This window comes from Sinocyclocheilus grahami, unplaced genomic scaffold (genome assembly GCF_001515645.1).
Source record: "Sinocyclocheilus grahami isolate Dianchi unplaced genomic scaffold, SAMN03320097.WGS_v1.1 scaffold692.1, whole genome shotgun sequence".
Classification (NCBI taxonomy): domain Eukaryota; kingdom Metazoa; phylum Chordata; class Actinopteri; order Cypriniformes; family Cyprinidae; genus Sinocyclocheilus; species Sinocyclocheilus grahami.
Window position 1 is genome coordinate 376,275 of NW_015505871.1, and position 11,666 is coordinate 387,940.

The window sequence follows — 11,666 nt, forward strand, 5'->3', positions numbered from 1 at the left end:
TTTTTATTTTATTCCATTTTTATTTTTATTTTTATTTTGTTTATTTACTTTCCCCTTTTAATTTCCTACAGCTCTTAGGACCCCTTTTTTATTTTATTTATTTATTTTTTTTTTTTTTTGTTGTGTTTTTTCTTTTTGGTAAAATTTTTTGTTTTTTTTTTTTTTTTTTTTTTTACACATAAAATATATATTTTTAAGTCTATGGATTCTTATGATTTTTTTTTAATCAGTTAAACTGAAAATGCTTTGGCAACTAGCTAAAATAGCACAATAAAATAAAAATATGATCAGTTAATGTTTATTTAATTTCAAGTTTTAAAATGATTTATTTATTGTTTACTGTAATAACTCTGCCCTCTCGTAATTGTCAAGAAATATTTTTTTTTTTTTGAGTATTTGGTTCTAGAAAATTAAAAATGGTTCTTCTGACCATTGATTTGGTTCTAAAGGAACACTGCTAGTGTTGTGATTGGTTGCCGGGAGTTGCTACTAATGATCTATTTCTCAGTTAAAGTCCATCAGTTTGAGACGGTTGCGTGAGGATGTTGATCGTGACGTGGGATCAGAGGGAAGTGAAGACAGGCTCACATGTACAAGATCATATCCAGATGCGGTGTCTGTTGAATTGTTGTTTTTGTAGTCTGATACTGCTGTCTATATGTTTCACTTCATCCTTTACTAGTGTCATTATGAGCTCCATCATGGATTTGTCTGTGTAATCTAGATATTGCATTTTATCGTTGTTCTTCGTTTTTACTCGTGACTCAAATGCTGTAGTCTTTCAAACATAAGCATAAACTCTCACATTACACAAACACTGAGTTCAGGTTTCCTATAATCGTAGTAAAGTAAAGTCAGTCTTAAACTATGCATAGTCGTTATCTGAGTGTGATTTACAGCTCGGCTGTTGTTTTGCTGTCTGGTGTCATTTCTCCTCTTTGCTCATTGCACTCTGAGAATAACAGGAAAGACTCACTCACTGTCCTCCACATCAGTTGTTGTATCATACAGCAGTTTATTCCATCCGTGCATCCCGGTGTTTCACTGCAGGAGTTTTGTGTTGCAAGTTGTGCTATTCTTTGCAATAACATGCTCTGGTAAATCATTTGCATTTAAAGGAATAGTAAAAAAGAAAGAAAAATGCTGAAAGTGTGCTCACCCTCAGGTCATTCAAGATTAGGATGAGCTGGTTTCTAAATCAGATTTGGAGAAATGTAGCATTGCATCACTTGCTCAGCAGTGAATGGGTGCCGTCAGAATGAGAGTCCAAACTGCTGATAGAAACATCACAATAATCCACAGCACTCCAGTCCATCAGTTTATGTATTGAGAAGCCAAAAGCTGCGTGTTTGTAAGAAACAAATCCATCAAGACATGTTAACTTCAGTCAGGAGAGAAATCTGCACAGATCAAGTACTGTTTACAAGCCAAAAGTCCAAAACAGTCGTATTTTAGCCGGAAGCCACAGTTTAAAACATCTTAATGATGGATTTATTTCTTACAAACACACAGCTTTTGGCTTCACAAGATATTAACTGATGGACTGGAGTGGTGTGGATTACTTGTGATGTTTTTATCAGCTGTTTGGACTCTCATTCTGACGGCACCCATTCACTGCAGAGGATGCATTGGTGAGCAAGTGATGCAATGCTACATTTCTCCAAATCTGATGCAGAAACAAACTCATTTAATGACCTGAGGGGGAGCAAATGTGCATTTTTGGGGTTAACTATTCCTTTAAGGCCAGGAACATGCTTTAAAGTAATTTTGATTTCATGTTGACAGGTCTGTTTCTAGCTGTTCAGTTTATGAGAGAACCAGTGCCAGACCACAAGCTCTTAAAGGTCTCATTTATTTCTTTTTAACATTCTCATTCAAGTCACACACGTTCTCCTGTCTCCCACCCTTCGAACACACACACACACACACACTCACACACCTCCCTCAGCACATAAACTGCTTTTGTTTCAGTGGAGTCCTGGGTTGGTTGTCAGGAGGAAGTCAAATGGCAGCGCATGGAGACAGTAGACGGACAGAGACGTCAGTGAGCGTGAGTGAGAGGAGGTTCACAGATCAGACTGCAGTTTGTCTCACTCACTTTGAGCCTGTTGGGTTCATCAACCTGCTGTTTGTTTATCTAGATTTTGAGGATTGCAGGATATTGTTGAAATGCAAACAGAAACATCAGAAACGGAAAGTTGCTTTTTGTTTAGCAGGAAGTTTGGTGCTACATGTGGTGTTTGGTTTCACACGGTTTCAGACAGATGACAAGAACAGGAGGAATGAGGCCATCACTCGCAACCCAGCAATAAATTAGATGTCTGACCCAATTTTATTGCTGGGTGATTTGACTAGTGTAATTATTCATATAATTCATTTCAGTTCAGTTTCAATAAATCAATTCAGAACTCAATGATTTACTCCAGAATATTTGCAGAAGTGCGTGCATAGCATTTTTCATCAATTAAAATTTTTAGTAGCAATATATGGAGATAAAGAATGCTTATGGCTATGAATTGTTATATTGGTGCAAATTAATGTAAATGATTAACTATAATCCTTCCTTCTGTCCATTTAGTGAAAAAAGGGTTAAAACATTCCCTGATTTATTTTTAGGTATTTTACTGTGTTTTTACTTTTTTTCCCCTGCATTTATTCAAACTATTAAGTTACTAGTCAAAAGTGGCCGTTTTATTTTATTTATATATATATATATGTGACCACAAAACCACAAAATTGAGATTTATACATCATCTGAAAGCTGAATAAATAAGCTTTAGCATAAACTAAAAATGAACAAAAAATTTCTTTAAAGAAATGGTAAATTGCATGCATCGCGCACACACAAAAACTTGTGTTGCTTTTTATGTTCTGCCAAGATAGCCATGCATATATATGATTAAATGTTAAATACAAAACACCTATAGTTTAAAAAAAAAAAAAATCAAGGAAGGTTATCTTTATCACTTTTTTCCACTAAACAGACACAAAGAACAATTGTAGTTAATCATTTTCATTCATTTGCACCAATATAACAATTCATAGCCATAAACCGCACTCTTTCTCTCCATACATTGCTTCTAAAAACATATGCATGAAATACATAAAAAAATGCCGCCTTCTGTAAACATTTTGGAGTAAATCATTGATTTCTGAATCGATTTATTTAACTGATTTGTGGAAATGAACTGAACTCTTAACACAACCATTTTTGCTGCGTAAGTTTAAATGAGAGCTGCAAATAAATGCCTACAGCATAGTTTTTCAGATGAGCTTCTATGATGTATTCTTCAGAATGCATTTCCACAACAGCATCAAGTGTGATTGAAAAGAGCAAGACGAATGCTGTGACTCCTTTAAATAGTGTTGGACCTATTTTTCAATAGCTATACATTTTATCGAAATACTTACCTGACACACAAATGCAGATTGTTATTTATAGAAATGTAGTATTTTCCAATCCATGAATAGTAGTTTCTCATAGGAAGTTGGGTGGGCCGAATCTTCGTTAAGCAGCCTTATAATTAGGAGGGTTTGGCCTGCGGTTAAATTAAAAGCATCTCGTTCCGCTTACGCCTGTGTGAGCGCTTGGAGAGTATGGATTTAGAAGGTTTAACAATTTTGTGCATTGACCACAACACTGAAACAGCTGATATGTACAGCAGATTCTTCTCCGTTATGTAACCGAAACCTCTCAGTTTGTATTTACTGTCATTCATAATCATCAGCTTCTGCGCTGAAAGTGTCCAGACGCACGCCTCATGTTTGATTCACGATGCAGAATTTACTCTATTTACTACAGAATTGATCATATTCAAAGAAATGTGGCTGTCCATGTTGCTTGGATGCTTTTTTTGTTCTTTCCATAAAAAGCAACATAAAATTGGTCTGTAAGACTTCAAAATATCTGTTTTTTGTGTTTTAAAAAAAAAAAAGTGATATGATTTTTGGATTGACTTGAGAGTGAATAAATGTTGAATTTTCATTTCACTGTTGATTTTCAGTTCATGCAACCAACATTTTTTGGTTGATGATTTGCTTTACTCTGCTTGCAGGCTTAAAGTTTTGTAAGTGGTGCTATTCATTGTTATAGGTTGAAAATGTTTTACTTAGTGCAACTTTAGTTTTTGGGCTTTTAGATGATGAAAGGAATTTTTCAAAGTTGTTTGGACGTCTTTTCTAAAAAAGCAGCATAACTATCTGTGGTTTTGGAGCAGGTCTGCTGTGCCGCTGTTCTTGAAAGGTTAACCATAGAAAGCACAAACCAGCCTTTTGCCACATGTACAGTTTTCCTCTAATGTGTGAAGCCTGCGTGTTTTTCTCCTGACAGGCTGTAGTTCAGTTTAATCACAGGTTCAGAAATACGAGCTGCTTCTGTTACAGGTACTCGTGATCACAGCGCTTCAAAGATGAACCATTCTGATGAATAAAGTCAAGATGAATAATGCAGATATTCCCCTTCAAATTAATTTAGACATTCTGCAATGTTTTAGTTCAACCGTAAATATGTTCTTCAGAAAAGTGACAGATTTTACAGTACTGGTGTATTGGCATTGGCACTTGAATACATTTTTTAAAACGTTTTTGAAAGAAGTCCTCTCTGATCACCAAGGCTGTATTTGTTTGATCAAAAATACAGTAAAAGCAGTTAAGTATTATTACAATTTAAAATAGCTACAGACATCTTTTTCAGAAAATGTTCAGTTAATACCAACACATTCAATGTTTTTATTTTGTCATCATTTATTTTATGCATGGATCGATAGTTAGATGTCAGATATGCTAGCCTATGTATTTTTGCTTCTCCGAAAACAAACTTTAGACAACCAAAGAAAATATGTAATTTGAGTTTCTGACTAAATATTTTAATGTTATAAACGAGTCCATTTAGAAATGTCTAAAATGTTATAAATGAGTCTATTTAAAAATGTTTATTAATTTAAATGAATTCATTATGTTGCTAAAAATCATTTGAAAAAAAAAATGACGACTTGTTTCCTTCAGAGTTTTTGAACGAATCTCTTGAATGATTCAGACATCAAATAGTAACAAGTCACTGTTTGCCACCTACTGGCATAATGTAACACATACGATCTATATTTGAAGCGTATCATTAGTTCCAAAGATTAATTACTCGTTTTGATCGCGCCTGCCACAACATCAGAGTCTATATCCGGATTAAAAACTTTTCTTCAAATACTTTCGTTATTATTTAATGTTTGCAACAAAGAAATGTAGCCTACTGTGTAGACTGTTTCAAACATAAAGCTTAGGCTACATGAGGAGCGCTGCTCTCTCTGCATCAGCGGCTGCGTGAAAGCAGGTTTAAGTATTCCTGTGATTGTGTTTTCAAAGGTTTAATAGACAGCGGAATCACCGTCATTTAGGAATAAGATCGCGTGTGTTTTAATCGAGATCGTGATCTTTTAATGATTAAGCGTGCATACATATGAGCCTATAGCCTATGTTTTGTTTTTTTGTAACCCATGTCATATTTGTAGCAGACCTCAAAATAACCCGGGCCCAGGCCTGGGCAGCCCCCCCGCTTCCGTGACCCATGATTTTATGTATGATTTTGAATAACTCCTAATGAATTGATTCGCCCCAGATGCTGGCACCAAAAAAACAAAACTAAAAAAACTCAAGTTAGCAGCTTTCCTTAATTTTGAATTATTTGATTGGACTCTGTTTGACTAATTTGTACAACAGTATTGTGGATCAAACGTGTTTTTATGTAGATTCAAAATTATGCACATTACTATGGAAGCTTGTTTCCGCCACAGGACAAACATTTTTTTTCATCTTGGAATTCTGACTTTATTCTTAGAATTGTGAGATATAAATGCAGTTTTCTAAGAAAAAAAAAAAGCAAGATAAAAAATGCTGTTACTTTTATTATTTTTATTCTGTGGCAGAAACCGTACAAATCCAGGACAAAATCTAAATTGTGAGATATAATGTTAGGGTGCTTTCACACTAGCACTTTTGGTCCGCACCCAGGTTCGATTGACGTCAGGGTTCGGTTTGTTTGGATGATGTGAATGCTGTCTTCCGAACTCGGGTGTGCGCACCTGCGACCCGTACCCATCATTAATATGTCAATTAATAGTTCACTTCCGTTATTCCGTTATCGTTTGCGTTCACATCAGCAGCGGACCGTACCGGAGTTCACTTGAACAGTACCCCAGACCACCCTTTTCAAGCAGATTCGGTATAATTTTATAAAAATGTGTGTTTGTGTGTGTTTCACTCACTTTCCTGACGAGCGTGACTGACACGCTGCAAGCAGAGAGCTGTATATCTAATTTCTGTTCACCTTCAGAGTTCTTTAGAGCATTTGCAGTACATTCGTAAGGCTGACATAAGTGCCGTTATGTACTGAAGCTTTGGAAACAAAACCAACGGTTCAAAAGCATGAATATAAAATTGAAGAGAGCAATGCTACGCATTTTGCCATTGTTACTAAGCAACGGGGTAAACAGCTGCCGGCTTGATGACGCAAACGAACCGTGGTTCGGACCCAAATAATATAATGTGAACACAGTCCAGCGGGGGCAGGGGGAGGGGGGAGCAATCGAACTCGGGTTCGGACCAAGCAGTCGAACCGAGTGTGAAAGCACCTTTAGAATTCAAAGAAAAACAGTAAAAATTGTGAGATTTTGCCTAAACCCAAAATCCAGGAAAAATGTCAAAATTGCAAGATGTAAACTCAGATTATAGAAAAACAGTAAAAATTGTGAGATGTAAACACAAAATCCAGGAAAAAAGTCAAAATTGCGAGAATTATGAAAAAAGAAAGGTCTGAATTGATTTAAACAAGCTTCCATACATTTCTATTATTACATAGACTATTTTCAAATAGAATTGCAAATTGTATTTTCAATTGCGTTTTCAATATGTGGATGCATAAATTGTGACATAATCCAAATGCAGTTACAAATCTTGCCTTACCGTTTGCATTTTCGCTTTCGCGAACGCACAGTGACTGCCACATTTCAAATGAAAAAGCAAAGTCCATTTGCAACTGTATTTCCCATGTCTTACGAGTTATGAGCCTGTCATATTTAAATAGCAATATTAATTACCACGTCTGTTTTTATACTGTCTCTGCGCCGTGCATATAACCTGCCAAAACTCAAATGGAATCGCAATTGAAGTGCAATTCTACACTTATTACAGTACATTTTATTCCTTTCTTTATAGAGAGCGTGTCGCGCCTGCCTCTAGATCTTTTACTGTTGTTTGCACTCTAGTTGATGCACGTAAGCAAACAGACAGTGCATAGACTACGATACACATCCAGCGCGCACATATCGACATGTTTCCATGTCCTGCTTTGGGAACGCTCTTCTCTCTTGCATTTCTGTCCTCATTATTCAGCGCCCACACAGAGCGGACATTGTCAGGACTTCAGTCCGTCTCATCTGATTACTTCTGCTGTTTACCAGCAACATCAGAGAAGTGCAAAACATCATAAAACAGCGGGATAAGACGCTTCGGATCACATTCAGTCCCTTTGGGGCAAGTGAAATCCCCTATTGCAATTAAATTTGAACTTTAAAGCCTCACAAACACAAGATCTGCTTGCGTTTCGCACGTATCACTGATGTTTCAAAGGCCATAAACCCACCAAACGAGCACGACACGGACTTATCATGATTCAGAGCAGATATTCTGCTTGCTCTCATAATGGGAGACGTGTCTTTAATGCTGTAAGCAGCTGGGCGGTTCAAAGGGTCAGTCGTTGGCCTTTACGGCTCCGAACTGTAAGCGTCTTTGTGGGGCTTGCGTTATGTAATCGGCACATTTGGATTTATCGTTCGCATTTCGGAAGTCTTGCTCCTCGATCAAACATCATAAAACAGCGGGATAAGACGCTTCGGATCACATTCAGTCCCTTTGGGGCAAGTGAAATCCCCTATTGCAATTAAATTTGAACGTTAAAGCCTCACAAACACAAGATCTGCTTGCGTTTCGCACGTATCACTGATGTTTCAAAGGCCATAAACCCACCAAACGAGCACGACACGGACTTATCATGATTCAGAGCAGATATTCTGCTTGCTCTCATAATGGGAGACGTGTCTTTAATGCTGTAAGCAGCTGGGCGGTTCAAAGGGTCAGTCGTTGGCCTTTACGGCTCCGAACTGTAAGCGTCTTTGTGGGGCTTGCGTTATGTAATCGGCACATTTGGATTTATCGTTCGCATTTCGGAAGTCTTGCTCCTCGATGTCCAATAGTTATAAATCCAGAACAAGGGCTCTTTGGAAACAGTGCCATGCAGCCTCGGACTTTGTGTCCAGATTTGCGGTTATGCAACTGCATTTGTAAGTCATGCAAAGTCAGCCGGCTGATTGCAGTTGTGCTGTGACCTTTTGACCTCAGCTTTATAAAAGTCACGTGTGACCTTCACTGATTAACGCAGAGTTCAGAACGGTCAATTAGTCATGTGCAGCTGATTGATTTAACTCAATGCATTGATTTCATTTAGAGGGAAACTTTGTGTACGTCTCTTTTCAACCTCTGTGCATGGATAGTTTGATGCATATTGTATGCAAAAACAAGAAGAGATTTCTGATATCTCCAGTTCCAATTTGACTGACTTGATGTAATTTCTCAGAGCCATTGTCTACAGGTTCATTGTCAATCTGCTGAAAAAGTCATGTTCACCAGTCTGTTGCAATTTTTTTAACAGGCTAACAAATCTCTAAAAGATATTCAAGTTTTGTTTGAATCTCTTAGTAGCAAGTAATCAAGACATGCTCTTGCAGAACTGGGCAAACATGAAAGTTTTCTGCAATCTTCAAAGATGCACTCAACCAACAGTCTGTCTTAATAATTGTTGTCAGCTATTCATATGTGTTCAAATGCATAAATCTCATTCAGTCAGTGCATTTTCGTTAAGGCAACTACAGACGTCTTGTTTAGAAAATGTTCAGTTAATAACAACACATGCAATGTTTATTTTGTCATCATTAGTTGCGGTAGTGCATCAAAAACCTTAACTTAACAAATCAGCAACTTTATTCAATATTAAATTGAGTTCTTTTTGGGTAGTTTGGACAACAATTTTGTGAATCTCACATGTTTATGTTGATTCAAAGCATTTTTAGTATCTGAGAGTCAAAAAGCTCATTAACTTGTAGAACAGATCCTAGTCTTCTGTCTAGTTTTAGCCTCTGTGCATGGATAGTTTGATGCATATTGTATGCAAAAACAAGAAGAGATTTCTGATATCTCCAGTTCCAATTTGACTGACTTGATGTAATTTCTCAGAGCCATTGTCTACAGGTTCATTGTCAATCTGCTGAAAAAGTCATGTTCACCAGTCTGTTGCAATTTTTTTAACAGGCTAACAAATCTTTAAAAGATATTCAAGTTTTGTTTGAATCTCTTAGTAGCAAGTAATCAAGACATGCTCTTGCAGAACTGGATATTCTGTTCTGCTTTTTAGATTTATATCCGATTTACCCTCAACTTATAATGATAAAAAATGTAAATAAATAAACATAGGAATATACGATAATAATAAAAAAATAATTATTAAAATAACAAAAGTAAATAAATAAATTAACTAATTAAATATATACATATAATAAAATATGTGAATAATAATACAGAAATAGATATAACAAAAATTAAATAAATTGAATACATATAATAAAAATATATTTATGAATAATACTAAAATATATAAAAATAAAACAAATAATAACAAAAAATAATAAATTATGTACATAATATATTAACATTATTGAATGATATGTAAAAAAGTAAATATAAGAATATGAAATAATAATAAAAATGAAGTGAATATTTACATATAATAAAAATATATGATTATTATTATAAATAATAATAATATGAATAATTATAAAACAAATTAAATAGGTTAATCAACAATCAGCAAGGCCACTCCACTGCTGGACAATGGACATCATGAGCCGAATGAATGAATGAATGAATGAATGAATGGATGAGGATGCTTCCCATTTTTAATGATAGTTTTAGTCTATCAGCATCAGTGCTTGTTGTGTTTATGTGTTCTGTGGAGGTGAGCACAAAAGCTGTCAGCGTGTGTTAGTGTTTGAGCACTGCTCTCTGTTTTTGAATACGGGCCTGTGTTTGATGTGAACCGGCGGCCTTATAACCAACTTCCTCTCCAAAATCTGATTTGGCCCCTGTGCTGCTGCGGGGCCTGGGGCCGGTGACTCAGGCACTCCGGTCGGATCCTCCTCTTCCCATCTGGAGGCGAGCGGGTTCAGGCTGGCAGAGACAGAGAACCAGCGCTTCATTTATCAGACACTCCGGTTATCTCTTCCTGTTTTGATCAGTCAGCTTGGAGGAGAGCATCATGATGCATTTGAGGGAAAAAATGGCATTAAATAAATTTCTTATAAGATCATTGTCATGGAAGTGAGTCTTCACTAAGAGCCAGAAACCATAGTTGACCAAGAGTAAAACCATAAAAAACTTTTTTGTTAATTAAAATAAAATATATATAAAAAAATGATACAATTAAATAAAAAAATACACGACATAGACACAACAGTATGATTGAAATGTTAAAATGTAAAAAAAAATATATATAATAATAATAAAACATGTTTATTCTGTGGCATCTAAAAAAAATTTCTTATAGGAGCCAGTGGCTCCTTACTTGATTTTTTTTGTCTGGAGCCCTGAAAAACTATACTAGTATTAGAGCGTTCAGCATCTTGAGAAACGACACACAATCAGACTTACTGTGTGTTGCATATAGGAATATTCAGTGCAGAAACTGTATATACTGTATATATATATATATATATATATATATATATATATATATATGTGTATATAGTGAGTGTGTGTGTGTGATAATATACTTACACATATATAAGTATGTATGTATATATATATATATATATGTATGTGGGTTAAAAATTATCCGCCATTCTGATATTAAGGTTTCAGAGAAAAAGTCTCATTAACAGGCTTAAATTATTGGAATAAAAAGATAATTTGACTTTTTATTATATAGGAAATTTAGTTCAAATATTTAAACCCCAAGAAAACATCATGGTATTTATGATATTTCATGCATTCATGATATTTTTATAATTTGTTTAATGATGAAAAATATACATTAATGAAAAAATATGCATTATACACATGTGTAATATGTTTACTATATATTAGTGCTGCCAAACGATTAATCACAATTATTCGCATCCAAAATAAAAGTTTTGTTTACATAATATATGAGCGTGTCGTGTACTGTGTATATTTGTTATGTATATATAAATACACACACATGCATGTATATTTAAGAAAAAATGTATGTTTGTATATCAAATATATTTTATATAAGATAAATTATATGAATATAAATATATACATGTTAATATATGTAAATATTTTCAAAATATAAATAATATGTGTGTGTATTTATATATGCATAATAAATATACACAGTATACACTCATATGTAAACAAAAACTTTTATCTTGGATGCGATTATTTGCAATTAATTGTTTGACAGCACTTCTGTATATATATATTTTTTGTGTTAACTTGTGTACTGGTATCATTAATTATTATATTTATTAAATATGTATTTAATATGGTATAAAAAAAAATCCAAACAAAAAAAAAAGTGTCAAATCAAAATGTATCAATTTCTG

The 11,666-nt window shown here is 34.8% G+C and overlaps 1 protein-coding gene across 1 annotated transcript in view; it reads left to right on the forward strand.

Annotated features, from left to right (window-relative positions):
• LOC107559585 (protein FAM102A-like) overlaps window positions 1-11,666 on the forward strand; it is a 17,119-nt gene that overhangs the window by 885 nt on the left and 4,568 nt on the right. The window lies entirely within an intron of this gene.